The sequence below is a fragment of the Cajanus cajan genome, chromosome 4 (genome assembly GCF_000230855.2).
Source record: "Cajanus cajan strain Asha chromosome 4, NIPB_CcT2T_4, whole genome shotgun sequence".
NCBI lineage: Eukaryota > Viridiplantae > Streptophyta > Magnoliopsida > Fabales > Fabaceae > Cajanus > Cajanus cajan.
In genome coordinates, this window is record NC_138520.1 from 58,622,606 (window position 1) to 58,649,916 (window position 27,311).

The following is a 27,311-nucleotide window of genomic DNA, read 5'->3' on the forward strand; positions in this document are numbered from 1 at the left end:
CTAACGTCCAAGGCTACATTTCTTATGAAGACATCAAAAGGTAATTCATATTTTAAAAGGATGCACAAGCAAGCACAAATTAAGCATAGGTGTGCTTTACTAAAATCAAGCATGCACGAGCATGGTTCATTAAGCAAAAAAGTGGTTATTCCCTCAAGTTTGGCCACGCACAAGCGTACTTTCTTAAGCATAGTTGTGGTGCTTCTTGCACTGGCATGTTCCCTTAACCATGGTCATTCTTATCAGTCTAGAGTCATATAATTCACTACTAGAAAAATTAATATTTGTGACGAATTTTGTGACGGAAAAAATAGCATCGCTAATAGTGATGCATTTTGTGAGGGAATTTTAAGTTTTGTGACGGACAAGAATTTATTGACTTTTGTGACGGATTTTGTGACGGAATATATTCCGTCTCTAAAAATCTGTCACAAGTTTCGTCACTGAATCAAAAAAAAAATATTTGTGATGGATTTTGTGACGAAAAAATTTTCGTCTCTAAAAATACGTCACAAATTTCATCACTAAATAAAAAAAATGTTTGTGACGGATTTTGTGACGGAATGAACTTCGTCTCTAAAAAATCCGTCACAAATTTCGTCACTAAAATGAAAAAATTTAGTGACGGATTTTTCCCTCTCAAAATTCCGTCACAAATAGGTTAAAATATTTTGTGAAAAAATTTGTGACAAATTGTTCCCTCTCAAAATATTAAATTTTATTTATGAAACTTTTATATTTAAGAATTATGCATAATTAAAGAAAATATGTTAAATTTTTTTTAAAAAAATAATAAAATTAAAAATATTTTATTTCATTAAAGGACTGAAAAAATTATGAAATTCATTTAATTAAATAAAAAATTGTCAATTTTGAACATAAGAAACTAAGACATTCATTAAAAATATTTTAAAAAAAACTTGTGAAAATAAAAAAAAAATATTAATTTAATTTTGACTTAATTACATTTTTGATCCCTCAAGTATTGTAATTGTGCAATTTTGATCCCTAAGATTTTAATTGGATAATTTTAGTCCCTAAAGAATTGTAATTGTGCAATTTTAGTCCTTTAATTTTTAATTGAACAATTTTAGTCTCTCAAAAATCATAATTGTGCAATTTGAATCTCTCCCATTAAAAATTTAATAATTTTAAAATTTCAATACATATATATATATAATAATTTAAAATTATACCATTATTTGCTTATTTAAGTTAACATATACTATAATTTTAGTTAATTCATTATCATTCACTCACTTGATTAAAAAGTGATAAAATATAATTAATTTTTAATTAATTTAATAAAATATATATCTAAAATCTGTAACAATTTCTTAAATACAAATATTTAATTAATTAATTTTAATATATACTAAATTTAATATTAAAAAATTTATAAATATTTTAGTTATAATTTTTATTATCTTTTGATTTAATATTGGATTTCTTTTGATTATGAAAGATATTTACCTGGATTTGAGTTATGATTGTTATAATCTTTTGATTTAATATTGGATTTTATTTATTATAAAACATAATAAATAAAATCTAAAATCTAGAGCAATTTCTTTGATTCAAATATGTAATTAATTTTAATATATAATAAATTTAATATCAGAATATTTATTATAATTTTAGTTATGATTTATATAATATTTTGATTTAATATTAAATTTCTTTTGATTATAATATTTTAATATATTTTATTTAAAATATCAGTTAACATATTTTATTATATTTTCATTTTTATTTATTATAAAATAATTAGAATATTTAATTTAGAATTATGAAAAAAATAACTATTATAAGATTTAATTTATTTAATTTCATTATTTATTATAATACTTTTTGAATAATATTTTGTAGATATGTGGTTGATTTTGAGAATGATCATGTTTTGATATGTATTAAAGTGCTCTATGGGTTCCTACGGGAAACCTATTTATGAGAAAGAGACAAAATAAGAGTGTTTTGATCATGTTTACGGAAACCTGTTTAATGATAACGAGAAAAAACATATTTTTATCATGTAAATTAAAAAATACTCGTAGTAATATATTTGAAAATAAATTTGTTAATTTTTTTAAAAAGTTAAATTTATTAATATCATTAATATATAATAGACTTTTATTAGGGTTCAGGCTTCTTGCTTCATTCGTTCCTACTGGTCTTCTTCGTTCCTTCATTCGTGCTTAGGGTTTCTACTGGTCTTCTTAGTTCAGGTTAGCAAAGAGACAGCTCTCCGTTCGGGTATGCAGAGAGGTTTGCGAATATTGAAGAATCTCCATCACTGCAATAGCACATAGACCCATATGCTTACCTGCGTTGCAGCCCCTTCTCCTTCTCCGTGAACAACATTAGGTGCGGGAACCAGATCGGCGCCAAGTTCTGGGAGATGATATGCAACGAGCACAGCATCGACCACACCGGCAGGTATAGCGGCGACTCCGACCTCTAACTCGACCAGCGGCGGAAGGTACGTCCCACGCGCCGTCCTCATGGATCTGGAGCCCGACACCATGGACTCCGTCAGATCCGGCCCCTGCGGCCAGATCTTCCGCCCCGACAACTTCGTCTTCGGCCAGTCCGGCGCTGGCAAAAACTGGGCCAAGGTCCACTACACCGAAGGCACTGAACTCATCGACTCCGTCCTCGACGTCGTCCGCAAAGAAGCCGAGAATTACGATTGCTTGCAAGGTACTGATTCATGATCCATTCATTCGCTCCTTCTTCATTCGGTTGTTAATCGGTGATTGTTATTGTTGTTGTTGATGTAGGGTTTCAGGTGTGTCATTCGCTTGGGGGAGGGACTGGCTCCGGCATGGGGACGCTGCTGATCTCCAAGATTCGACTAAAATTTTACATAATCATAGGTAAAATATACAAGAAATGTACAAGAAATGGCGAGGATCTGAATTCGAGAAAGCTCCTGTTCATTTCCCGTGCTTTGATTTCTTGTTAGCATGGATAGCTAGCTCTTTGTTCCCTGCAGTCGTGTTGCTTTGTTTAACACTTGGCTCAAGTTATTTTCCCTTTTGTTCTTACAGGGGTATTCTAATCATCATTCACGGGCTTAATGAACACATGTAATCTTGCTTGGTCTACTTTTTTTGTGAAACTGCATTCTTTCTGGGCTTAATAGTTGTTTTTCATTGTGGGACTAGTGTAGTCTGCTTTTTGTTTTCCAAGTTTGATTTTTCAGGTCATTGTCAAAACATTAAAATCTTTTTCCTTTTGTTATTTCTAATGTAAGATAATAGGATTTATCCCACAACTTCTGACTTGGTACTCATTTTTCAATGGCAGATATGCAGAATTTGCAAGGCAATTAACCTCATGCAACTTTGGTGTCTATGCGATGGACTGGATTGGTAATTTGAGATTTCTTTTTCCATTTACTCCCACTGTGATCCTCATTGGTACACAATACTTTTTAATCTAATGCATTCCTGCCCTTATCATTTTGTGATGAATTTGGGGTGATTTGTCTGTTTGTTACAAGTCATGGTGGTAGTGATGGATTACATGGTTATGTTCCTTCTCTTGATCATGTGGTTGCAGACACAGTAAGTAATATATATACTTTCTTCAATTTGTATGAATATAGACTCGTTCGTGGCATATGTTTTTGTTGGTGATGGTAGTTCTTAGAATGGAAAAATGTTTTAGGCGTCGATAGTTTTCCTACCATTTCAAACATTGAGACGTAAGAATTGAAATAAGCTATTGCGTAAAGTTCAAATGCATGTTAATCTTTAATTCTTAAGAGTATAAGGTAGTGAAGGTGTCTCAGTTAACTTGCTATTTTTTTTTCTTGCTAGTTATATTTATTTTGACGTTGTCTCAATAGTATAGTAAGTATGTATCCATCGTTCAAATATTCTGTGCTATTCTTTGCTTGTTTTCCTTGGGAGATATATTATATTATTGCATTTCAAATGTCAGTCAGTGATTTTTGCTGTGTAATTTACATACTGATTGTAATGCCATGGATAGGGTGCTTTCCTGGAAAAGATTAGATCAGATAATCCTGGGATTCCATGCTTTCTCTTTGGTCACTCCACTGGTGGGGCTGTGGTCTTGAAAGTAAGGGCTTAAATCTTATGTATTATACCTTTTGCGATTAAATTTGTCTTTGATGAATTTTGAAGTTTAATTTCTACAAATTCTGTGTAGGCGGCTTCTCATCCTCATATTGAAGTAATGGTGGAAGGAATTATACTAACCTCGCCAGCTTTACATGTGAAGCCAGCTCATCCAATTGTTGGTGTAAGTTTTGCAATTGTAGGTTGTGCATGATGTTTGAAATTAACGTGTTTCTGATTTGTTACTATAGTGCTAGCTATGATCACTTGGACTTATGTCAGAATATGAATATCTAATTTTATTTTATAAAAGATGTTCTGTCTTTACAACTCTTTTATATTCTTCATTGGATCTTCAATTGTGGAAAAATTTATGATCTTAAGGAAAAATGATTATTTTTGTTTTTATTTTATTCAGTTCCTATGCATATTCAGTTCCTATTTTATTCAGTTAATTATTTTAAATTTTAATGTATATTTGAAATGTGCTTTTATATTCTTCATTGGATCTTTTAAATTTGATTCAGTTCCTATGCATACTAGAATAAATTTGCATTCATATTTCAAATTTGAGAGTTAATACATGGTTATTTTAATATCATTTATGCTATTTATTCTCTTTTGAGAAATAGATGAATTATCTGATTTTGTTTGTTCATGCCAAATATATAGAGGGGAGAGAACTAGTGCAGATATTGCTTGCAGCTGGAGCTGATCCATCTGCTCAAGATTCATAGAATGGCAGAGACTGGCAGTGAGGATGACGGTCTTTTGGATCTGAGTGATGATGATTTTTTCCTTGCTGGGAGTTCTAGTGATGAAGCAGATGCAGATGATGAATGGACAGACAAAAGCACAAGGTCAGTGGGGATGTTTTAATCCTTTAGCAATTCTAACAATGAGAATTTCATATATACCCTGCGTGCATTAAGGTAAAGGAGAATTAGAATGTTAAAAGAAGAGTAGCGGAATCAACCCTCACTTGTGATGTTGGTATTAATGAAGTCGAAGCCACATTTATTTATGAAACTTCTGGCGTTTGTCCAGCATTATGCTAGGAAAATATTCCAAATGCATTTGTTTTTGGAAATTTGCATTAATGATTAAGATGCAGCAAACATATTTTATTTTGACGGAATTTGCTATATAAAATTTTCTATTGGTTGCAGGGAGCAGGCTTCCAGTGCTTCTGGTAAAGGCGTGTCTGGCATGTCCAGTGATGAAAAAAATCAGGTCTGACAGTAAGAGTAGCAACTGTGTTTTAATTCCCAATATTCTATGCTATGAAATATATAGTCACAAACTATTTTGCAAATTTTGAATATCTTCAACCTTTTTATAGAGGCTGATTTCTGCTAGAGCTTTGATGCCTCCACCTCGTCCTTCAAACATGAAGTTGTCAAGGTTTGGGGTCATCTTCTGGTTAAAATTCATCTATGCAGAGATCTGAGGTTTCTACATCGAACAACACTCAAATAACAAAAGCAGCTCAGACTTCAAAGTAAGGGGATCCTTAAGATCAGGGACAAGTCATGGTAGTAGTCTAAGTTCCAACTTTGATGCTCACAAACCTCGGAGGAAGAGAAGACCCAAGAAGAAAAAGAAGCAGGTTTATTACCTATGCTCTGTCTTGGATTTTATTAATTTTAAGAATTTTCCCCCTGTATATGAATTTTTGTTAGGCCGGGAAAAAAGGTAATCAATTTTAAGAATTTTTTCCCCTGTATTTGAATTTTTGTATGATTTGATTTGGAATTTTCAACATGTTGCCTCTATTAATTGTATGTTTGGTAGATAGGTATAAGGTCATTAAGCAATCCAGCTTAGTAAAATTAGGTTGCTTCATGTGTATTGTTTGAAGGGTTTAGGGTTTAGGGTCTACGGATTTTCATCATTATCTACGGATTTTTTTCGTAGATAATGCTGATTTTTCTTGTAGTGTTTAGCCTAGAATAATAGGCTCTGGTAATCGATTACTGTGACACCCTTCTACCCCATAATAGATAAGTAACAACAATAAGAATAATTCAATAAATATAACATCAAGAAGGGTCCACATATTTTAATAAAAACTCATAGGTTCACAAGTCTTGAAATAAATAGAAATAATAATAATAATAATAATAAAGTTTTACTCTTAAAAGAAAATTATCAAGGTCTCTAAAGAAAAATGAAAGGGATCCAGAATTTACAAATATAAGGTGAATATAAAACTCCTAAAAATAAGTCTCCTCAAACGACAAATAACAATTCATAACTAAAGCATCCTAAATTCCCAATGTCACATCCTATCAGAGCAGAACCCTTTCCCTTTAGAACTCAACACTATGAGTGCCTTCATCTTCACCTAAAAGAAAACCACATAAAAACAGGACGGTGAGAGATAGATAACATCATATATGAACATAGAGCTACCCAATTCCCACCCCACACCGTGCACCAAAATATCATCATTAACTATAAACAACAAATACATCTCATATAATTACCAAACATCATTTTTTTTCAATCATACAAGCTTTCATACACATGCTCACTATATGCTCATACACATCTCCTCTCCTAAGAGTCTCAACTTGGCACTTCGCACAATGGGCGTACCTCGTCAATTCCCTTAGTTGTTGCCAATGTGGGCATACCATTCTCACACCCTCCCAGGGCCGGTATGTTGCACGGTTAAACACCCAGCGGCCCGTGCAAAGGCAATCCACCCACCGTTAAACCCTCTATGGCCAGTGAGCTGCGCAGTTAAACACCCAACGGCATGGAATGCCTCCCGTCATGGTCCCCCCTTGTCTCAACCCCTCTCTGGGCCCAGGGTCCAATGCGATATAGCCACGTCTGGCTTCTCAAGCACCACATGCAACTCATAAGTCTCATGCAACTCATGCATCCCACGTAACTCATAATTAATGCATCTCCATTATATAACATCATCACATGTCAATAGCAATCCATGCAATATCATCCTCACATGCTAGGTACCTATCATTAAGTTATCAACATCATAGACCACAAATTTCACATAATTCTTCACACACATCACAATATCTATGACATTCAGTTAATAATTTAACCATAACTCGAGATATACATATCCTTTCTAAGTGATCCCAACTCCATTAGAATCCTAACATCAATATCTACAACTTTCATGAAGAACACAAATCCTAATAAAGTCGTTTAGGTTACCATTCAGGGCTCACAAAAATTGATTTTGTGGTTCGCACACAGATTGGAAGGCTCAAATTGCAACTCACATAACTTGATCAAATATTAATATTTTTACACGATTATTGTGACTAAATGGTAGCCCCAGATGTCTAGTTTCTAACAAAACAAACGGAACTCGATTTGGATAACTACACAGAAAGATATCGCAAAATTACAAACGTATGTCGGGGTCCCGACGCCCGACGCCCAAAACTTGCGCTGAGCGCCCAAATCTCTGCCCAGACTCCCCTCTGTGAAATTAAACCTGCGTTTTACGAGTTTCAACAAGGTTTTTACCAAATTTCACTACTTCTACACCCCGTTGGTTCAGTTTAACTCCATTTATATTCTTCATACGTTCCAAATCAATCCATACACATCTCAAGCCTCAAAAATTGGTTTCCATTGGTTTTACAAAAAAAAAAATCTAAACTCTTCTTAACACATAAAATTCAAGTCATCAAATTTAAGGATAAAGAATTAACAAGAAAGCCCCAATGGAATTCAAAGACAATTCAAGAAATAAGTTCTTCCAAATGAATTAAGAATTTAGAACATCGATTGCACAGATAATCGTTCAAAATTTTAAATAGAGTTCCTAGAGGGACTTAGGGATTCCCCTCACTACCCGAACACCCCTATATTCACATATGAAGAAACCCATCTCCCCCGTACCTGGATGAGCAGAAGATGAATGGTCTTGGTGTGATCTAAGATCGTTCCTGAGTACTCTTCCTTAGAGCTCTTTGTTTCTCCTCTCTTTTTCCCTAACCCTTCAGAACGCAAATGAGGCAGATAGGGTTAACACCACCTGACTCCTTTCTTAAAATTAATCCATTGGACTGGGTCAACCCAACCCATTTTCCTTCTCTTCTAACCCACTTCTAATTTTCCTCAAAATAATTAAATAAAATAAATACATGTATATTATAAAATATTTTTCTCTATAATAATAATATATTTCTGACCCTAAATATAATAATATAATTTCAATAAAAAAATATCATATAAAATCAACCTTCTCTTAAAACATAAATATTTATTTAAAAATGCTAATAAAAATACTTATTTAATACGTACAAAATAATTGTCCAAAATAATAATTATTTAAAACGTACAAAATAATATTCCTCTATAATTATTAAAATAATTATAACCAAATACCATCTAATAATAATAATAATAATAATAATAATAACCTTTTTGGAAATTGGGGTGTTACAATTACAAGACTTGGTAATCGATTACAACGGTTTATTTTCAAGTTGTAAAGTTTAAATTCAAATTTGGAATTTTCATCTTCTGGTAATCGATTACAAAGAAATGGGTAATCGATTACCAGAGAACCTTTTAATAAGTAAATTTCGAACATATGATTTTCATTGTCTAGTAATCGATTACATGTGTAGGTAATCGATTACTAGACTATTAAAAACAATGGTTTTCTCAAATTTAGTCATCAACAGTTAGTAAGGGATTCATCCCAGTTAGTGACGGATAAAATCCGTCGCAAATTGTGACGGCATTCTGGCGTCGCAAATTGTGATGGCATTCTGGCGTCGCAAATTGTGACGGATTCTACTTAATTAAAGTCATCACAGTTTGTGACGGATTTAATCCCTCACAAATTGCGAGGGATTTAATCCCTCACAAATTGCGACGGATTTTTATTAATTTCTAAACATTTATTATTAGAAATTAGTGACGGAAATTATACTATTTGTGAAGCCTTAATTCCGTCACTAATTGTGACGGAGAAAATAATCCGTCGCTAAATATTTTGTGACGCCAAATTTTGTGACGGAATCATTTCCATCACAAATTCCGTCACTAATTGATTTGTGACGGATTTTATCAAAATTAGTGACGGATTTGTTCCCTCTCTAATTTTAATTTTTCTAGTAGTGAATTGCATCAAACTCAATCAATTCCCACAAAATTATCACCCTCTTCTTCTCTATTTTGCGTCATGAAATTATCAATTTGATACTAATTTAATCATTTCAAAATTAAACATCATATTACAATAAGTTTTAGAGTTTAAACAAATCACACCAAACCCCCAAATCATACATCTAACCTTAACCCTCAAACAATTAAATTTCACACATGATCAATTCGGCCAAAAATTCATATTATAGGTGTTAAACGAAATCCAACCAACAACTTAAAAGGCTTAGAGACTATCTTACTGCCCATTCCCTCATATGTGCTCATAATGAGACATTCTCTCCCCTTTACATAGAGTGACAATCTTCATAGCACTCCCACTAGGTTTTCCTTTATTGTTGCTCTTAGGATTTAGAACAAATGCATATGAATGACCTACCCCTTAATTTTTTTTGTTTATAAATAAGCTTTCAGATTGGACTTAAGAGTCCAACCCAAACCTCCTTTTTTCACTACAACCCCCTTTTATTTTATTTTATTTAATAAAATATTTTAATTATATTAATAACCCAATTAATTTAATTGATTAAGTTAGAAAATATAATTATTTTATTAAACACTTGTTTTTATTTTATTTATGATTAACGTAACGTAATATTTTTATTGTAGTAACAAATTCTTTTTAACTCAAGAATGTTAGATTACCACCTATCATATAAGAACAATTTGATGGGAAACTTGTATGTGAAAAAAATTTCTGAAAAATCATGTTTCCTAGGAATGTTATTTTTTAGATGATATATCAAATGTGAGAAGCTAACATTCTCAACTTCAGATTCTTGACAAAGTAAAAGTAGATAGTGTACCAACCATCGCCTATGTTTTGTGAAAATGATTATGAATTTTCTGTCTTCAAAAAACCCTTATATGTGTTCCTTATTCTTAGTTAATTTTGATCTCAACTCTAATAACCCAAAACAACTTAATTTTTAACTTGATATATTACATGGGTTATTTCATTACCAAAGTTGTATAACACACATTATAAGTGGTTAAAAGTTATAACATAAATTAACACCTAAACTTTTAACAAATGTAGTATGGAACTTTTGACAGGAGTTCTTGTTAACTCAGTTTCAAATTAAGGTAAGTTGTAGTTCATAAATGTTTTATTTGAATTTCATACATGTTTAGCATATACAAGTGCTCATTTGAAACAACAACACTGGACTTCCTCGAGATGAATTATCTCGCATGAACCTCCTTTCTCAAAACCTTTTTTACGACAACTGTCTGGGCATGCCCACGGATCAACTTGTGCGCATTCGTCTGATCCTTTTTGGCATATTTGTTCTTCTCCTTCTCCTACATATTCAACATAGTTAAATAAATAAATAAAAACATATCTTGTTTTTTTTTTTTTTGAAAAAATAATTCTTTAGATATACATTATTCGTGAGATCTATTTATCTGAATGACATCTATCTTTATAATTAAAAAAAAAGTTTAATTTATTAGAGAAAAAAAAACTTGTTTAATCATATCTTACGACAGAAAACCATGTTTACCCAATCAAAAATAGATATGCAACTTAACTATTTTTTTTTTACCTGAATCCAAAAGCAATGCGATGCATAATAGTCCCAAAAGGAAAATTTGATTGGTGCGGGAAGCCATTTTGCAATTTTCACCTCCTGTACTTTTGAGAAGATTGATATGGGAATATTTTGAATTTTTATCAATTGTTGTAAGGATATATATACCTGTTAAAATTAAATAAAATTAATTAATTATTTAAATATACCATTTAATATATTGAATACTTTTAACATTTTCTTAATTCTTTTTATTTTTGACCAAGATTTAATATACTGAATAATGTTAACCACTTAAAGTTTTGTTAATTTTTTTTGAATAGGCAACAATGTTTTAAAATCAATAACAAATATTTAACAAATAAAATTATTTATTAAAATACAACATATAATACATTGAATATTTCAATATTTTAATGTTTTCTTAACACTTTTTATTTTTTAAATAGTCAATAAATGTTTTAAAAACATTTGTTAATGTTTATCATATATTAATAAAATATTTCAATTGAAAGCATGTCATTACTTTTCTAGAATGATTTGACCGAGTGATATTAACTCTATATAAATACATTATTAATATAATAATAATAATAATAATAATAATAATAATAATAATAATAATAATAATTTGTGTTAATGTATTTAATACTTATTTTTATAAACCACTAATAAGTAATTTTTTTGGTGTGTACCAAAATAAAATGATTCTTTTATTTGTGATTGTGAACAATGAACACAAAATTTACATCTCAAGTAAATTGTTCAAATTTCACAATTAATTGTAAATTATCCAAATTTCACAATCACTAAAAGGAAAATTCACTTTTGGTAGTTATTAATATGTCCTTTAGTAATCTTAAAGTATATCTAATTGATAGTGATTGTGATTTGATGGTGTGATGTATCTTATTAATAAGCAATATGATGTTTATTAACATCTTTTTATTGGAATGTAATAATATAACATAAAATATTATTTAAAAATAAGTAGCAATCCTTAAATAAGTTTTGTTGTTTATGAATTAAAAAATAATATTTTTTATTCTTGATTCTTTCAACAAACAATAGAGAACACAATCTCACAGATAAAAAAAGTACTTGAGTCATCAATCTTTCATCACCCTTGAATAGAAAACTAGTTATCCATCATCGTTATATATTTTTCATGAATGTAATTTCTTTGCTTTTATTATTTAATATTTTATATATGCACTAAATTAATTATGTAATTTTTTTATTAGTTAAAATATTATTTAATATATTTAATTAAATTAATATTGAATTATAATATTTAATTTAATTTTTTAAGTTGTAAAAAATGAAGTGTATATAAAAAAATAAAGGTTGGTGTATCAGAGTTAATAAAAGAATTACCAACTTTTATATTAAATGTTGGTATAAGTCCACTAAAACTAAAAGAATTACCAATCTTTAATTTTTTTTTTAATTACTCATTTCCACCGACTTATAAGCCTTTATTTATTACTAGTGAAAGTTACTTGAGGGCGTATGTGAAATTCTTAGTGTCTCCCATATACACGATCACCTTAGTATATAGATTCTTGCTAGTCAAGATTATTTAGTTTGAATATTAGGGTATGGATGTTAGTCTCATACTTCCAACGCACAAGGTAACTATACAAAGATATTTAATATTTTGACCTTTTTTTTTCTTCATTTTTTTGGATTAATATTAAGTATATCCAACCACAACATGTTAATTGGACAAAACATTTCAATTAAAAACATTTTAGATGTTTTAAAAACATTTGTTAATATTTATCAAATATTAATAAAATATTTCAATTAAAATCGTGTAATTACATTTTTAGAATAAAGAATTGACTGAGTGATATTAACTCTCTACATAAATACATTTTTAATATATAATAATAATGTTAATAATTTATGTTAATGTATTTAATACTTTTTATTTACAAACATCTAGCAAGTGATTTTTTGGTGTGCACCAAAATAAAATGATCCTTTTATTTGTGATTGTGAACAATGAACATAAAATTTACAATCTCAAGTAAATTATCCAAATTTCATGATCACTACAAAAAATTAACTTTCAATAGTTATTAATATGCCCTTTAGTTGTGACACTCATATACCTTCAAGTATGATACCATTTAAAAGATAAAAATATAGCTTCAAAATTCTCATGAGTGGTTCATAAATCTCCTTTGAATCCTCACACAAACATAAAAATATAAAGACAAGCTAGGTCATCAAAAGGTAAGTAAACGAAGTAGTGATAAACAATTACAATTCAAACTTTTGAAACTAAAACAAAAAAAATAACAAAATCCCTAACTACTTCAATCCCCGGTATCACATTGGCAGCAGAGCTACACACACCTAGACCACCCCTTTGCTCCTCCCAAGGCTGAGGGTCCTCGTCTGGAAAATATACAAAACATGCCAACAACAAACAGTGATTGAGAACAATCTCACTCTAGCTATAAGGAATGGGTCGCAACCCTCGACATCCCATCCCTTCGTGATAAACAATTAGGATGATAATAGTTCATACTTCGAACTATAGAAATCACAATTCATACTTCGAACCATAATAGCAACAATTCGTATACATCAATTTCACACTAGTACACAATAAGCATTTTACGTCAGAAAAACTTCCGACGTAGAAGCGAGAGACGTAAATTTTATGTCGGGGCACGAAAACCGACGTAAATTTACGTCGGACATGCCAATGTCCGACGTAAAAAGTCATACAAAATTAAAAAAAAAAAGAAAACAAGTGCAGCAGAACGACCCGTTCTGCTTGATAATCCCAGGAGTGCGTTCTGCGAAACTGGACTTCATCACTTCCTTCTCCTTCTACAGCTTCAAAAACTCGAACCTACCAGAAAAAAACATCACAATAACTTATACCCACAAAATATGCGTATTATAAAGAAAAAAACATCACAAAAAACACAATCTTGATGGAAGATGCTACCTCATAGAACGCCATGAAGGAGAAGGTGCGGGAGAAGCCCATGACCACGCGAAGAAGAAACAGAAGAAGGTGCAGATGAACGCCATGAAGGAGGAGGCGCGGGAGAAGGAAGAAAAATAGAAGAAGGAGGAGGAGGCGCGGGAGAAGGAACAACCATGAAAATTTTGAAATTAACTAGTGCGCCTCACCTTTTAACAGCTTATGGGGGTTATTTACGTCGGCCCTAATTGGGTCCAACGTAAATTTTAACATCTACGTCGGACACAATGCCTAACCGACGTAGATGTTAAAATTTACGTCGGACCCAATTAGGACCGACGTAAATAATTCAACAAAATTACGCTACATGCCACCGCACTTTTATAGCGTCGGGTTTTCGTGTTTCCGACGTAAATTAGGTGACGTAAAAGCCTATTTTCGCACTAGTGTCAATAGCAACATCATCCATCTCATTCACAACACATGCACATAAATGTAATGCAATGTGCATCTACGTCTAAACGCATGGGGTACTCGACCATCATCATCATTGTTATCTTAAATATACAGTTGGTACCTAAGTCTCGAGTTAACCTGAGGCTATCAACACACTAGTGTTCCCACTAGAACACCAATAGGCTCCTACCAAAACCACAAATATGCAAGTATGATGCATGTCACCATCATGCAAATGCTTTTATAATATCACACCATGATCATCATAACATCTATGTCTATCCACATCAAGGTCATCCATTAATATAAAAATCATCTATCACAAGGCATGTACGTTCATTCATCATCATATCATCATCCATCATTCGTCAACATCTATACTCATGCACATCAATTCTCATCCATCAAGATAGAAATCATCATTCATCAAGCCCATATATATATATATATATATATATATATATATATATACACACATACACACACACACATTCATCATCATATAAATCAATCATAAACATCATAAAACACCATTTGAAACACCAAAATAAACTTTCAGACCATCCACACCAGGCTTGGAAACCCACGCCTGGTGACTAACCACAACAGAGAGCATTACATATCTCTCACGCCCAGCGCAATACCTCACGATCAGTGAATAACTACAAACAATTATACAATTTATAAGTGGTTAGAATTAATTTTAGATCTAGAAAGTCTCCAATTTTAACGCCTATGACTCTTATCCCTTTAATTAAAAAACTAAGATCCTTTCTCTATAATTCATTGAATTCATCTCCCTTAGGGTTCCAACCACTTCCTATAGAGCAATCAATTAATTATATAGAAACATATGATTATCAAATAAACCACATATTCTGAATACACTCATCAAATCAAATCAAACGCACACAACATCTCATCAAACAAAAAACTTATGGGATTGGGGGCCAATCCCTATAGGGTTCTAACTCCCTCCTACAAAGAACTCAATTCATTATCTAGAAACATCTGATCTTCAATTAAATTACATATTTGGAATCTACTCAGTAAATCACATCAAACGCACATCTAATTTCATCAAATAGAAAACTTATGGAATTGGGGCAAATCCCTCTAGGGTTTTAACTCCTTTCTATAGAGCACTTAACTCATTATCTAGAAACATTTGATCATCCATTAAATTGCATATTTGAAATCTACTCATTAAATCACATCAAACGCACATCTAATTTCATCAAATAGAAAACTTATGGAATTAGGGGTCAAGGGTTCTAACCCCTTCTACAAAGAACTCAATTCATTATCTATAAACATCTGATCATCAATTAAATTGCATATTTGGAATCTACACATTAAATCACATCAAACGCACATCTAATTTCATCAAACAAAAAACTTATGGAATTAGGGGCCAATCTCTCTACCCTTCATGCATACACCCAATCCTCCAAATGAGTGTTCTCACTCTCCCTTACATGGAGTTAAATGTTTTTGAAGAGGATATGCGAGATTGTCATCAGATGTTTGATACATTGACAAGTGAAGCTATTGTCATTGTTCATGTTAATTTTAATCTTTACACTTGTTTTTATATTGTATCTAGTTGATGACATGTAAATTTTCTTTTTATTACATGATTAATTAGACATGGAGTATTCTAAGACTATGTTAGGTTGATATATACATTACCTATATATACACTATTTCTAGTTATGATTTGTTTTGTTACATTAGCTATTTTGGTACAACAACTTTGGTTTTGGCTTGATGGAGCTATTGGTCCTTAGTTCTAGTTTTTCCTGTTTTTGATTTACATTAAGTTTGCCAATATAGAGCGCTTGTGTAAGAAAGTGTTATTTATTGGACGCAAATACAGAAAGCACTTATTCTAGAATGTGCCATCTATTGGAGGGTAGATAGAAAACATTTTTTTATAGAAAACTTTGTTTATTGGAGACAACATACACAACAATTGAAGAGAAAAACGCCTTGTACTGAATCTAACATACATAGTGCTTGCTTCAATAAGCCCTGTCTATTTAATGTCATTAGATAGTGTTTATTGAGAAGCGCTTTCTTTTAATAGACATCGCTCACATAGATAGCGCTTAAAAAGTGTTATCAATTAGCAAAATAAGCACTATCTATTAATGAATTTGGCATAGTGCACACATTGGATGCCCCTCTCAATCCAATTGAAGCATTAATATAGTCGACCATGGTGACCTTACACCCCCCTCCCGTTAAAGGCTCATTACCATAATACCATCAAGGTCTAAGTAGATGACTATAGAGATCCTTGTACATAGATTTACACTACCTTACCAAAAAGTTATGAATGCATGGACTCCATACGTAACAATGCCACATTCCAACAAATACAATGAGCACTTGGAGATTTTTTCACTAAACTGAAAAGTCTGGACTTCTCTACAACATAAAGTTCTATTTGGATTTCATCATTGCTGTTTGTAGCCTATAGTCTTACACATCTCATCATATCATCACCATCATCATCATTTCATACATCACATTATCACTATACATCATCATCATAACATCATCTCACATCATAACATTGCGTATTACCATTACTCATACTCTCATCATCATCAATGATTATCATCTCACATATTTTCATTCACCAACATGTGTCAAATATTACACACAACATTCTCAATTCAAATATCAACATTATATGTCATATCATGTACAACCACCTCATATCACATATAGGAAATAAAAGAATAAAACAACTCATCAATATAACTAAAAAATTATCTCTTCTAATCTTAAGCTTTTATGATATCTTGTAGTCTAAACTTGATATTTACAATTGTACCTATGCTATCAAGTTGATCTTAATTTTATTAGAAAGTTAAGATAATTATCTAAACCTTCTATGTTGACCTCAACTGTTTATTTTACCATCTACTATTTTTAAAAATTACAAAATTGTAGTATTTAGGCCCAATTATGATAGCTTGACCTTTAGTCACTAATTTGATCATAACTTAAGTTCTATACCTTATTTTCGATGATTTTAGTGTCATTGAAAAGCTAACATCCAAGACTACATTTCTTATGAGGACATCAAAAGTTAATTCACATTTTAAAAGGATGCACGAGCATGCACAAATTAAGCATAGGTGTGCTTCACTAAAATCAAGCATGCATGGGCATGCTTCATTAAGACAAAATGTGGTTCCCTCAAGTTTGGCCATGAAAAAGCATGCTTACTTAAGCAAAGTCGTGGTGCTTCCTACACTGGTATGTTCCCTTAACCATGGTCATGCTTGTCAGTCTAGAGTCACGTAATTGCATCAAACTCAACTAATTCCCACATAATTCTCACCCTCTTTTTCTCTATTTTGCATCATGAAATTATACGATACTAATATAATCATTTCAAAATTAAACATCATATTGCAATAATTTTTAGAGTTTAAAAAAATCACACCAAACTCCCAAATCATCCATCTGACCTTAACCCTCAAACAATTAAATTTCACACGTGATCAATTCGGCCAAAAAATTTATATTACAAGTGTTAAACGAAATCCAACCAACAACCTAAGAGGGTTAAGGGTCCTCTCACTACCCATTTCTTCATATGTGTCCATAAATGAGACATTCTCACTCCCCTTTACATTGAGTGACAATCTTTGTAGCACTCCTTCTATGTTTTCCTTTGTTGTTGCTCTTAGGATTTAGAACAAATGCATAACAATGAACCACCCTTTATTTTTGTTTGTGTTTAAATAAGCCTCCAGATTAGACTTCAGAGTCCAACTAAAACCTCATTTCTCCATTACTACCCTTTAATTTATTTTATTTAATAAAACATTTTAATTATATGAATAAAAAAATTAATTTAATTAATTTAGGAATATAATTATTTTATTAAACACTTGTTTTTATTTTATTTATGAGAAATGAGATTTTACAATGACACTTTTGTAGCCCGCACCATAACCATCGTCATCGTTGCCAACACCTCCACCATTCTCAATTTTAGGAGAAGACAAGGTAGATCTTCGTGGAATCAGAAGACAAATTTCTTTAGCTCCAAAGCACATCTCTTTAACTTCCCTATAAAACTTCACTTTAAGAGAGCGTTTGGTAAAAAGAAAATTTTTTCATGCCTAAGAATCATGATTCTTGGGAATCATAAATCTTATAAATCATGATTTGTAGGAATGATTAAATTCGTTTGGTTGGTTATAAATATTTTTGGGAACCAAAGATTTTGACTACATTAACTAGGAAAATTAAGGTAACATATTTACTATAGTAAAACATTCTTTTTAACTCAAGAATGTTAGATTACCACCTATCCCATAAGAACAATTTGATGGAAAACCTGTATAAAAAACATTTTCGAAAAACCATGTTTCCCATGAATGTTATTTTTTAGATGATAAGTCAAACCTGAGAAGGTAACATTCTCAACTTCAAATTCTTGACAAAGTAAAAGCAAATAGTGTACCAACCATCGCCTATGTTTTGTGAAAATGATTATGAATTTCCTATCTTCAAAAAACCCTTATATGTCTTCCATATTCATAGTTAACTTTGATCTCAACTCTAATAACCCTAAACAACTTAATTTTTAACCTGATATATTATGTCAGTTATTTCATTACCAAAGTTGTATAACAAACATTATTAGTGGTTAAAAGTTATAATATTGGTCAACACCTAAACTTTTAACCAATGCAGTATGGGACTTTTAACAGGAGTTCTTGCTAACTCAGTTTCAAATTAAGGTGTAGTTTGTAAAAGTTTTATTTGAATTTCATACATGCTTAGCATATACAAGTGCTCATTTGAAACAACAACACTCGACATCCCCAGAATGAACTATCTCGCATGAGCCTCCTTTCCCAAAGCCTTTTCTACGACAACTCTCACTACAAGCCCACGGTGAGACATGTGCGCATTCGTCTGATCCTTTTTGGCAGATTTGTTCTTCTCCTTCTCCTGCATATTCAACCCAGATAAAATAAATAAATAAATAAATACATATATTGGTTTCTTTTTTGCACAAATTAATCATTCTTCATATATACATTAATAAAAAAGAATGTTAAAATTTATTAGAGAAAAACTACTTATTTAATCATATTTAACGATTCAAAACCATATTTACCCAATCAAAAATAGACATGCAACTTAATTATTATTATTATTATTATTTACCTGAATCCAAAAGCAAAGCGATGCATAATAGTCCCAAAAGGAAAATTTGATTGGTGCGGGAAGCCAATTTGCAGTTTTCACCTCCTGTCCTTGTGAGAATATTGATATGGGAATATTTTGAATGTTCACCAATTGTTCTAAGGATATATATACCTCTTAAAATTAAATTAAATTAATTAATTCTTAAAATATGACATTTAATATACTGAATACTTTTAACATTTTTTCTTAATTTTTTTATTTTTGACCAAGATTTAATATACTGAATATTGTTAACCACTTAACATTTTTCTTAATTTTTTTTGAAATAGCCAACAATATTTTAAAATCAATAACAAATATTTAACAAATAAAGGTATTTCTTAAAATACAACATATAATACATTGAATATTTTAATATTTCAATGTTTTCTTAACACGTTTTATTTTTTTAAATAGTCAATAAATGTTTTAAAAATATTTGTTAATGTTATCATATATTAATAAAATATTTCAATTAAAATCGTGTCATTACTTTTCTAGAATTGAATTGACCGAGTGATATTAACTCGATATAAATACATTATTAATATATAATAATAGTAATAATAATCACAATCAAAATTATATTAATGTATTTAATAATTTTTATTTATAAACCACTAACAAATGATTTTTGGGTGTATATCAAAATAAAATGATTCTTTTATTTGTGATCGTGTACAATGAACGTGAACAATGAACATAACATTTACGATGTCAAGTAAATTATACAAATTTCACAATCACTACAAAAAACACTTTTGGTAGTTATTAATATGTCCTTTAGTTATGCATATCCAAATAAAAGTGATTGTGATATATTTTAACCTGTGTCAGTTATTTCATTACCAAATAAAAGTGATTGAATATTTTAACATTTTAATCTTTTCTTAACACTTTTTTTATTTTTTTAAATAGTCAATAAATGTTTTAAAAACATTTGTTAATGTTTATTATATATTACTAAAATATTTCAATTAAAATCGTGTCATTACTTTTCTAGAATGAATTGACCGAGTGATATTAACTCTCTATAAAAATACATTATTAATATATAATAATAGTAATAATAATAATAATAATAATAATTATGTTAATGTATTTAATACTTTTTATTTATAAACCACTAATATAACATCCCGAATTTTTTACTAGTATAATGGTTAATTATTATTTATTTTTATATTTATGGAGACTATTTTTTTATAGTTATTTTAATGGGTTTTATGTGACACCCTCTATCCCAACATGTACATTGTAATAAATCTTTTCAGTTACAGTAAAAGGGTTCACATAAGAAACTTCAACAACTACACTAATTGAAATATCAAACATAAAACACAAGATTCTTTACAAATTGTTTTCAAAATAATATTACAGTACCAAATTCACATAAATATTTCATCCTAAAAATCCTTTGCCCTGATGTCACAATATCAGAGTATTTCCCAAAATAAAACAGTTGGCATTCTAGATGCCACTCGTAGCCGGATCTTCTCCACCTAAAATATCCACAATTTATACGGTGAGAAAAGAAGATATCTATATGCAAAGTACATCCAAACACACCATGTTAAAATCTCATCATATTTCTTTATTTAATAAATTATTTACGATCATGTATCATAGTTTATCAATTCATCATAATCCACTTAGATTTTATAATTAACAAAATCATTTATACCTTTTCTCATTCACATCATTAAAACAATTATTTCACTATTCATAACTCATGTCAATCTCAACATCATCAATAATTCATGCCAATCTCAACAATTAACACTATGTCAAGACCTCGCCACATCTGACACAAGTGATACGGGTTAATTGCCTCACTCAACCCACACCAGACCAGGGTCATGCCCTCCCTGTAGCATCACTTACCCAGGGGCCATGCCATCCCTAATCATTTGGTGTGAGGAAACACAATCACATTACAATCAATACAATCTCTTGCAATTAACCCTATGCCAGGGCTGCCATAAACGACATAAATGGTGGTGTTAACTGTCTTACTCATCCCACACCATGCTAGGGTCACGCCCTCCCTGTAGCACCACTTACCCAGGGGCCGTGCCGTCCCTAGTCATCGATGTGAGACACCACAATCACAATCAAAATCACATTCATACATCCTTTCATCTTATAACTCAAATTCATATCACGTACGCAATTCCATATCACATAGATAACAGATAAGCTCAATATAATAGGGTTTACATACCCCTCAAGCAATTCACATCAATATCATTAATTCTTAACAAGTAATATAACAATAACTTTCATTAATATAATAATCAATAGAATAATTAATATAAACAGTAAAACCCCTCATTATTCCAAAATCTAGCTCACCGCATTTTCCTTACAATTCATTCTTCTTCACAGATCATCATTCCTACACTTAGGCATATTTATAAACCTCAACACAGATAATTTTAATAGAACCAATAATTCTCCAAATCAAATAATTGTAAAATCAATCATAATCCTAAGGAATTCTTCCTCTACCCAATTCCCTCATGTACTATACATATAAATAATCCCCTTTTCCCCCGTACCTGGATAAATAGGAACTCAGGCAGAACCTCCTCCTCTTTTTCTTAAACCGGACCGTAACTAGAGTAGAACCTCCTCTATCTTCCTCCTCCTTTCTCTCCTTAGGCAGAACCTCCTCTACTGGATTCTTCTTCTTCTCTCTCCCCTTTTCCTTCCCCTCCTCTCTCTCTTTCTCCCTTTCTCTCTCTTCTTTCTCTCTCTAGGACCTCTTCTCCAAGTTATGAATTTCCAAATACCCTAGGGCCCTATTTATAGAAATTTTGAAGTTACTATGCACTATGCACTATTCATTAAAATAATATTATAAGTTACTATGCACTATTCATTAAAATATTAAAATTAATTAAAAAATTGAAACTTGCTTCCCTCGTGGTTTCCTTAGCAGCCATTTACTATTCACGTATACGTATACGTGAATAGTAAAATACGTATATGTAAATAGTAAAAATACGTATACATAAATAGTAAAATACGTATACGTAAATAGTAAAAATACGTATACATAAATAGTAAAATACGTATACGTAAATAGTAAAATACGTATAAAAATATGATAATCCTTCTAATAATCCCAATACATAAGAATAAAATTTTTGGGATGTTACATTACTCCCCTCCTTTTAGAAATTTCGTCCTCGAAATTTTTGCAATGATAAACTCTTCGCTTCTTACTTCTAATTCTTATGCAACCTCATTACCTTACTTATACAACTCTATCAATTTCATCAAATGATTTCTAAGGGTAAGACAAATAACCTTGACAAGCCTATCCATATAAACAAAATCAATCTCTTAAGTGTCTCAGACAAATCTATCACTAAAGTCTTATCCATTCACCATTTTACTTCCAACATGGAGCGTCCAAGTGCTACAAAATTCTTAAAGACTTATAGTATGCTAATCACAAGTATACAATTGCTTCACTCCTCTCTTCATCATAGGTCATAATACTTCCGCTGCGCTACTCTGATACATCGTAGTAGTTCTTAAATGAATGCTAAGAGTACTATTACGTCCTTTTTCTAAGATCATCTTTCTTAATTCAAGGTTACTAAGCACCCAAATTTACTCTTTGCACTTCAAAACAATGTCGATTTCTATTTAAAAAATGGTTATCTATACTTCTACCAATCTTCTCCATTAGATTCCCTAATAAAAGATCTGACTCCTAGGCTTCTCTGATCTCACCCATTAATTCACTAATCACTTTCAACATAATCAATTCAATGCCCCTAAGGATAATCTCACACATCAAGCATAAGTCTCTAAATTCTTCAATCAAATCCAATCCTTAAATAATCAAAAAAATATTATATCAGTGATCATCATAATCAAAGCATCTGTCACAATATTGATATTACTTCTATAATCATCTATAAAGATCAAACACCTAAGCATGTTAACTAGATACACATATCAAATCACTAATTTTACTATTCCATCTACAACCAAGTCAAACCTCTATCCATCACCTTATTCTATATCCTCATATCTTGTTACCAATATGAATCAACTAATTGTATTTCTCCAATTTCTCTCAATGATCCACTTGTTATTCGAGTCATACCTAATTTTTCACCACTAGGAGTAATCTCACAAGTCAGACTTAAATTCTTAAAAAGATCCATCTTTCTAATCATAAGGAAAATATAAAGGTTTTCTAATCAAAACATCAATTACCACAATGGCTTTGGCCAAATAACTAATAAGATCAAAATCTTATTTCTTAAGAAGTTTCTAACTATCTCTTTTGGTCAATAGATATTTAAAACTGAATACCTCAAGCTTAGAATCATATAGGTAATGTCTCCAATTCAAGGTCATGGGTAAGGTAATTCCTCTCATGAATTCTCAATTTTCTAGAAGTATAAGCTATTATTTGATCCATTTTGCATTCACATTCTATCCAAACCTACCTTAGGAACATAAATATATACCACAAAAGACTTTCTAAAATCTAGTAGTATTAACATTAGTCAATCTTGCCTTAAGAGTTGGAACTACTCTCATACCTACTATCCCACATAAAGACAATACCCCTCTTAGTAATATAGTTAAGGGCAATGCTATCTTAAAAATTCCTTTAATAAATCTCCAATAATAATAAACTAATATCATAAAACTCTTATCTTCACTAACTGGATTAGATATCTCCCCACTTAAACACAACTTCTACAAGAGTCATATCCATGTTTACCTCAACTGGAATTTATAGGGACAAGAAAACTTATCTCATACAATAAAAATAAATTAATCAATTAAACAAGCAATCACTCAATCAATAAAAATAAGATAAAATAAAATAATAATACTTTGATAACTCAACATACATCCGTCTTGAATATATCTCCACCCTTAACTACAATATGATCATATCATACCCTAAGATCACTTTTACTAACCACACTACATTCACCAATTGATCCCTAAGGTCATCTATCCACATATCAACCTACCTGCATATTAAATCATATTCGAATACCTACTTTAAACCTTCATATATATCATCCATATGAACAACCTTTACCACATAGCATCATACAACCTTAAACAACCTCTTAATCCATATGATAACGCACCGAAATATTTTAACAAAGTCAATTCTTATCCTTGCATTGCCTACTAACCCAAAAACATTATTATACATCCTAACTTCTCTTTTAAACAACTACCAAAGAAAACAACACATCCCACGTGATCTCAACCTATCACCAAAGAAAGCTAAGTGATTAAACTACAACTCTTATGAAGACATCAGAATTTAAAAGGATCATCTTCTTAGCTAAAAATTCAAAAATCACCACAGATATATTAAATGCTTACAACTAGACCTTTGCTCATCAAAGTAACTATAACGGGAGTGCAAACATCCCCTACACACTAATGCATCAACATCTAAGCCACAAAATACCTCAATCCTTCCAAACTTACTTCTTACCACCTCAAATTTAAATCAAATTTTCTCACCACAAATTTAAACCAAACGATTCACATATTCGTATAAAAAAGACTTAGAAAATATGCGGCTATCAAATTCTAGAAATCATCAATTCTTCAATTTCTCCTTAAAAAAAATACCAAAACCCCATTTCTCGACATATGTCATCCTTGAATTCAATCGCTACAACTATAGCTTTCAAAAATTTCACTAATCGTAAACTCTTAGTACACTTAAAATAAATCCATGTCTTATTCAAATCTAAGGCCTCAATAATTCCTATAATATTAGCACAGTATCTCGTCTATTATTCACACATATGCTTTCAACATAAGCGATATCACTAAACCACTACCTCTTACGTAAGCAAGAAATATCAACAAATAAGCGATTATCAAAGAAGCAATCAAAAATAGCATTCATCAAAATCTATCATACAAATCCTGAGAACACATTGTAGACCCCTAAAATTGTCCGGGTCGGAAATAAAGCTTGAAGACTCTCGAAGACTGAAGGATAATCAGCCAGAAGGACTCCTCGAAGGCCCTAGGAGGGTTCTCTGTAGGTCCAGAGGTCTTAGAATAGCTCAAAATAAAGAAGTGGAGGGAAAAAGCCCAATACGGCCGTACTGAACTCAATACGGCCGTATTGAAGCTTCAATACGGCCATACTGAAGTCAGTACGACCGTATTGACACTTCAATACGACCGCTGCGAACTCAATACGGGCGTATTGAAATTTCTGACTTTCAATACGACCGTATTGAACCCCAATACGACCGTATTGAAGTTCAAAAATTTCAATACGGCCGTATTGGCCCTGTAGGCCGTACTGCGCCTATTCCCTATAAATATGACGTCAATTGGACGTCATTCGACACTTTTCAACAGAGTTTTGACTCCCTCCTTGAGTATTCTGGGGTTTTTGAGCAGTGTTCTGCCCTAGAAATCTCTCTGGGAGTCGATCCGACGAAGTTCTTGAGCCCCGGGCCATTTTGCTTGAGGATCGAACCTAGTCGAGGGGAAATCTCTTTGATTCCCTTAGTTAAAATTTTGTTCTAGGAGAGCGAGGAGCGGGCTTGTAGAGCGAGGGAACGCCAAAACGCTTCCCAGTTCATTTTTATAAAAGCACGCTTCAAGAGGTTTCCCTTCAATCCTTCCTTTTACTGCTTTCTGTGTGAATATTTAAACTGTCATCATGTAGATAGTCAATTTATAATTGCTTAGAATAAATAGGGGTAATTTAGTAATTTTATACTGTTCTGTTAAAAATAATCTGTCATAGGGAACCCGAAAGGGGCGCTGTGGGGTGCTAACACCTTCCCCACGCGTAACCGACTCCCTTACCCAACTCTGGTTGTAGTGGCCAAAGTTGATTTTTAAATCAATTGCCTTATCCCTTTTTCCAATGTTTTGAGTAAAACATTGGTGGCGACTCCACGAATCCTCCTTTATGAAAACCACTAATCCATGGAGGGTCCCGCTTGGGATTAATATGGATTAGTGAGCCTTTTAATAAAATTGCTCGTTTGACGAGGTCTCAGTTTGAGAATAAGTCATTCTAGCAATCCACATTTTTCAAACAAATAAACGAGTCCAACCATCCTTCGCGAATGCCGAAAGCCCGTTTCGGGCCGGTGGCGACAGATGGCGACTTCACTGGGGAAGCCTTGAGAGTCAGTCCCATTTAGTGACAGATTATTTTTAACAAATAATAGTTAAAATTACTTCATTACCCCTTTGCTTGTATTATAATATGTTTTATTATATGGCTTTAAATAACTGTTGTATGCTTAAATTCCGCAATTGTTTGAAATAAAAACTGCACACAAACCTTTGCACACAACAGTTCCCTCTATACCCGGGGGCATGAGTGGTAATCCATAGGGAGTGGATGTTAGTACGGCCGGTTGATGGGTTTATAGGAGCCTATGAGACCGTTGTCGAAAAGCATCACTCAAGGTGATAACCATGAACTTGAGTCCGACGGTGCGTTGGAGCTTTCCATCGACCTACGACGAGAGGAATTGGGTCCCTATAATGGGGGCACCTTGGGGGCCTTTGACCAAGTGAGAACAGTTAGATCCTCCTTGAATATGCACTTTTCTGCAGGAGACCCCTACCTCGTAATTCGCTCGTGACTGTTCGTGGATGAGTGAATTGTTTGTGCATTCGTTATGTGACATTGTTTGTGCATTAATAAATAACCTCGTGATAAGGTCTAAAAATAATCCCCATGCATAAAAAACCATGACATGAGAGGAAAAACCATGTGTGAAAATATAATAAAAGTGAGGAGCATGTACATCATTACCAATAAGACATCATGCATCCTCATGAAAACATACATTTTAGGATCACCAATACCTCTTGACATGAGTGAAAGAGACCCATGAC

The 27,311-nt window shown here is 31.8% G+C and overlaps 3 long non-coding RNA genes and 1 pseudogene across 4 annotated transcripts; 2 read left to right on the top strand and 2 right to left on the bottom strand.

Annotated features, from left to right (window-relative positions):
- Positions 1–111: 111 nt before the first annotated feature.
- On the top strand, positions 112–4,941 carry LOC145957400 (uncharacterized; annotated as a pseudogene). The gene is made up of 9 exons (XR_014433558.1): positions 112–213; positions 2,221–2,225; positions 2,335–2,700; positions 2,781–2,876; positions 2,966–2,997; positions 3,310–3,374; positions 3,506–3,569; positions 4,000–4,089; positions 4,180–4,941. The product of XR_014433558.1 is annotated as an uncharacterized LOC145957400 (transcript).
- Positions 4,807–5,566, top strand: LOC145957079 (uncharacterized). The gene is made up of 3 exons (XR_014433499.1): positions 4,807–4,948; positions 5,258–5,321; positions 5,431–5,566. It is a non-coding gene; the product is annotated as an uncharacterized LOC145957079 (long non-coding RNA).
- A 4,766-nt stretch (positions 5,567–10,332) lies between these two features.
- Positions 10,333–11,401, bottom strand: LOC145957080 (uncharacterized). The gene is made up of 2 exons (XR_014433500.1): positions 10,802–11,401; positions 10,333–10,556 (listed from the first exon to the last, which is right to left on the bottom strand). It is a non-coding gene; the product is annotated as an uncharacterized LOC145957080 (long non-coding RNA).
- A 9,256-nt stretch (positions 11,402–20,657) lies between these two features.
- Positions 20,658–25,364, bottom strand: LOC145956880 (uncharacterized). The gene is made up of 2 exons (XR_014433208.1): positions 21,980–25,364; positions 20,658–20,920 (listed from the first exon to the last, which is right to left on the bottom strand). It is a non-coding gene; the product is annotated as an uncharacterized LOC145956880 (long non-coding RNA).
- Between the last annotated feature and the right edge of the window lie 1,947 nt (positions 25,365–27,311).